Below are 4,075 nucleotides of genomic sequence, written 5' to 3'. Positions count from 1 at the left end.
CAAATGTAAGTTCAAAAAGAGTAAAAGTGGGACTATGATCTCACCTTGAGTGCACGAGTAGTAAAGTACTTCGACAAGTAAACGTGTGCAAAGAACAATGCTAGTCTTGACCTAAACAATAGGTTTGTATCAATAACGGTAAACACGATAGGTCAAAGATGTTCAATTAGTCCTATGGCTCGTTAAGACTCGATCATAATAGCATGTGAATCAAATTGTCATGTTTCATGCAAGGTACAAGTATAAAAACATGTTAGAACGATTGCACAAATATTTGGTTAAGTTTGATTAAAAGTCAAACTTTGGTCGGTCAAAGTCAACGAAAGTCAACACGTTCGGGTCGGGTTCCGAACTATTTTTCTGAGGTTTTTAATCATATATGAACATGTTAGAACAAGTTTCATGTGAATCGGAGGTCCGTAGTATGCCAAACATTTTCCATAAAATGGACACCGGAGACAGAAGCTGGGCACGGCTTATGCCGCGCCGCGGCACCCTTCTGTCGCGCCGCGACAATAGGCGGGTGCTGGTGCCTGGTCTGTTTCACTTGTCCAACTTGATCCAAACTTCAAATAAGCATAAAACGCAAACCACAAACACTTAGGACTCGCACCTTATATCGTTGGAAAGCTCTTTTGACATAGAATGCAACTAAACACAATTTAACAATCAAAAACCTCATTTGTAACAACCGAGTTTTCCAACCAAGTGATCATTCAATGCCCACATTAATGCTTCAAACTCACCAATGCACATTTAATGATTTGGGCATTCAATGCATACATGTGACATGCCATTTTGTAGGTAATGGAGCATACAATACAACTAACAACTTACTAACAACAATTCATGGCAATCAACGCATCAAATAATCACTTCAAGTTCTTCAAACCCTAACTCAATTCCACCAAAAATCAATAATCAAGCTCATGAAGTTTTCTAAGGCAACCTACACATCAAATTGAAGCTAGTGATGCTAGTAACACAATTAAAACATCAACTTTCAACATCTAACAACATATGATCATCCAAAATTCAAGAACAACACACCAAAATTCAAGTTCATGCTAGTTACACTAAAACAACGAGATCGAGCATATAAATCATATATTCATGTTAGACTTGAGCCATAGACACTAATTAACACTTTTATAAGTTAAAAACATCAAGAACACAAAATCTAGTGATTTTAGAAAGTTACCCAAATGAGATGAAGTTGGTACCAAAATGAAGAGGATGAAGAGAGGATCACGAATATGTAATTTATTTGGTTGCTAGCTCCCTAATCCGGATTTAGATGATGAATGAATGAGAAAGGAAATTGGGTGTGTTCTTGCTAGAGAGAAAGAGAGAGAGAGAGAGGGAGATGGTAATGAATGGGTGAAAGGGGTTTGACCCTTTGACCTAGTCAAGGGTTTGATCCCTTGTCAAGTTTAGTCCCTCAACTTTCGTTCGGGTGCGGGAATTACCTAAACGAGATAATTTAAAACGCGTATCAACGGGAGATGTTATAAACATATAACGGAGTTTAAATTAGTATAACGGAAAAGTAAATGAAAAAAGGCGGGATGTTACATCAAGCTAGGTCTGGTCATAGTGTATCACAATCCTAATGCTCGAGATCGACATACAAAAGTTATCAAAAGTCATTTTAAAAAGTCAATCTGACTCAATACTATAGTTGAATGATTATGGCAATCGAAACATTTTAACATTTTACATAGTTTTCCAATTCTTGTAAAATTTGACTATAGTTTTTATAAGGCTTTAAAATATGATAATATAATCAATTTTGACAATTGTTCAACAAAACAAGACGTACCTTATATAAGGATTCATTTACTTGGCTGGTAATATTCAAAAATCCAATTAATCAATCTTACATACAAGTTGTTTAAATATCAATTGCAGATTCAAAAGCAATTTTAATTAATGTCAATCATAATTCAGTTGATCATATCTTTTAATTCATTCACCGAAATTACGCAATTTCTAAATGAAAAGTTATTGATTTTTCGTCAGCTTTCCAAAAACATGCATATCATATACCTTTTATCAGTAATATATGTATTTAATTCATGATTCATCATAAACTGTTTAACGACGAAATTTAGCATACTAGCATGCATAAACATATATACTCGAGCACTAGACATGTATACACTATTAATATATAAAAGATAAGATATGAATGCTCACGTATCAATATTGTGATTCAATATTGCAGGAAAGTACGTATACGCAACGGAGATGATAAACACTAGGTTTGACCTTTGACTCATGGTCATAACCCCCACACAATACCCATAACCTTCATAGCTATAACTCATAGTTTCCTTAGCTCTATCCCGCTCGAAAACCCATTTCAAAAGTGACCCGCTCATGGCCTCGTCGTAGTATTTTATGTACTAATACTACTAATAATAATAGGATTAATAATATTATTAATCTTAATAATAATAATAATAATAATAATAATAATAATAATAATAATAATAATAATAATAATAATAATAATATAAATAATTTAAATGATACGTAGTAAAATGAATGGGGAAAGAAACTGAAACCAGATCGAGCTTTTATAGATGTCCTGAAATCCCCTGCCATGCGATTGCATGGCTAATGTGAGGGGATTCCATGCGATCGCATGGATCCCTTTTCCAGCTCACACATGTATTTTAACTCTTCCTCATCGACATATTTATTTATTAATATATAATATATATAATTTATATTAATTAATTATATATTATATTATATTCTCGTGCCTAGTTAACTTGTAATCTTGGTTCCGATGTCTTGTACGTTTACGTTCGACTTATGTCCCGGTTTCAGTTTCTCGAATGCATTTTCGTACGCTTAGAAAACTAGTACTTTTCGTTACGCGACGTGTACCTTTATCAAAAATTAAACTTAATCATTGATAAACTATGTCACTCGAAGTGTAGCTTTAATCAATTAAATGTTTTGGTTATTTGCTTCTATAAATCATCGTCTCGTAGTATATACATATACATATATACATTTTCATTTTGAAATAGTGTTTTACATTAGCAAAGTTACTGTAGCAAATAGTAATTTTCGAAAACACTGTAGCTTTTCGGGTACTGTAGCAATTCGAAAATACTATAGCAAATTAGTGTTTTACTGGTTCATCTTAAACGTTTTAGTTAACTTATCTAAATATCAATCGAATCAATAATCGAATGTTACTATCGTTTACTAAATAACTTGAAATCATATATATATATATATATATATATATATATATATATATATATATATATATATATATATATATATATATATATATATATATATATATATATATATATGCACATTAAGTTATATATATATTGTTCGTGAATCTTCGAGAACAGTCAAAGAATAATTGATTACATGAATATAGTTCTAAAACTTGAGACTCAACATTACAGACTTTGCTTATCGTGTCGAAAACATTAAATCATTTAAAGATAAAGTTTAAATTTGGTCAGAAATTTTCGGGTCGTCACATTAATAGAAGAGAATCCATTCGAACACATTCAACACTTTAATGATCTTTGTGATATCTATAAAAACAAGAATGTCACCGATGACGCTTTTAAGTTAAGGGCATTCCCCTTTACTCTTCAAGGAGAAGCAAAAATTTGGTTAAGAAGTTTGCCATCCAATTCCATAAGAACTTTTCAAGATTTAACCAATGAGTTTATCAATCACTTATTCCCACCATCAAAAGTAGAACCACTTAGAATGGAGATTAATGGGTTCACCCAATGGGGTGATGAGTCTTTGTATGATGCGTGGGTACGATTCAAGAAAATGTTAAGAGCTTGCCCACCACACGGTTTGACGAAAAAGGAGTACATCAACACATTCTACCGGGGTTGTAATGTTTTGACGAAGTAATATCTTGATTCTTCATCTGGTGGGGTATTTATGTATAAATCACCAAATGTGGCCGAAATCTTATTGGAAGACATCTCGGTTAGCACATATGAATGGGCACCTTCATCGCAAGATTTGACAAGGAAAAGTGTAGCACAAATCGAGAGTGATAATGGGCAAGTGT

At 32.8% G+C, this 4,075-nt stretch overlaps 1 non-coding gene across 1 annotated transcript; it reads right to left on the bottom strand.

Annotated features, from left to right (window-relative positions):
• Positions 1-3,747: 3,747 nt before the first annotated feature.
• Positions 3,748-3,854, bottom strand: LOC139895136 (small nucleolar RNA R71). The gene has a single exon (XR_011775600.1). It is a non-coding gene; the product is annotated as a small nucleolar RNA R71 (small nucleolar RNA).
• Positions 3,855-4,075: the final 221 nt, after the last annotated feature.

Source organism: Rutidosis leptorrhynchoides, chromosome 2 (genome assembly GCF_046630445.1).
Source record: "Rutidosis leptorrhynchoides isolate AG116_Rl617_1_P2 chromosome 2, CSIRO_AGI_Rlap_v1, whole genome shotgun sequence".
Classification (NCBI taxonomy): Eukaryota; Viridiplantae; Streptophyta; class Magnoliopsida; order Asterales; family Asteraceae; genus Rutidosis; species Rutidosis leptorrhynchoides.
Note: the sequence above shows the minus strand (reverse complement) of the source record. Positions and strands in the feature narration are given on the sequence as shown.